At 30.1% G+C, this 908-nt stretch overlaps 1 non-coding gene across 1 annotated transcript; it reads left to right on the top strand.

Annotated features, from left to right (window-relative positions):
- The first annotated feature begins 275 nt into the window (after positions 1-275).
- Positions 276-382, top strand: LOC132354560 (U6 spliceosomal RNA). Its single transcript, XR_009499337.1, has one exon. It is a non-coding gene; the product is annotated as a U6 spliceosomal RNA (small nuclear RNA).
- The last annotated feature ends 526 nt before the right edge of the window (positions 383-908 follow it).

Below are 908 nucleotides of genomic sequence, written 5' to 3'. Positions count from 1 at the left end.
CTGTTGAATATCTATTCTTATATTGACTTATTAAATATAGGTCTGTTAAAATTTCCTTCTAAGATTAGGTGAATTTTTCCATAGTTCTTTCTTACTATGAAGACAAAAAATATTAACTCCCGTCTAGTGTCCTGCTAGAGATTTAATGCCCACATATGACCACTGTACCTAATGTCTTATTACATCAACACTTCAGGTCCATTTTAGACCAGTTTTCTCTAATTGTTTAAGCCATTGATATAGTTGTTTAGATTTAGTCATTATGATATACTTTAGTGCTCACTTCAGCAGCACATAAGCTAGAATTGGAACAATACAGAGAAGATTAGCATGGTCCCTGCACAAAAATAATGTGCAAATTTATGAAGCGTTCTATATTTTTACATGATAATTGTAAAGCATAATTCTCACTGCTCTAATTCTAACCAGGATATCAAATTAAATAAAAATCATAACAATCTGTAGAAAGTAATAATTTCAAAAGGAAAAATCTTTTATTTAGTTTAGTGTATTTAATTGCATTTACTTTGTTCTACTTATATACATCCATCTACTTAGTTTTTACCCTTATCTCCTCTGAATTAAAATAACTTCAACTTCTTTAAACTATCTCTTCTACATAATTTAACAAACAGAGTGCTCTTCTAACATTTTGCTATGCTACATTTCTTTTAAAGCACATTACTTTCCTAATATTCAAAATGATAATTCTGTCTACATCAATTTGTTGAGTGATTTATAAAAAAAAATCATTATTTTAGGAGCTCTAGTAAAGTCATAAATGAGCATGGCTTGACCCATTGCCTTGCGGGACTTGTAATTCAAGGAACGGAAAGATGTCTCCCAAACCCAGTTCTCTTAATAGTATCAGCTAGCTTAAAAAGCACATATTTGCTTAAACAACCATT

This window comes from Balaenoptera ricei, chromosome 1 (assembly GCF_028023285.1).
Source record: "Balaenoptera ricei isolate mBalRic1 chromosome 1, mBalRic1.hap2, whole genome shotgun sequence".
NCBI classification, from domain to species: Eukaryota; Metazoa; Chordata; class Mammalia; order Artiodactyla; family Balaenopteridae; genus Balaenoptera; species Balaenoptera ricei.
Note: the sequence above shows the minus strand (reverse complement) of the source record. Positions and strands in the feature narration are given on the sequence as shown.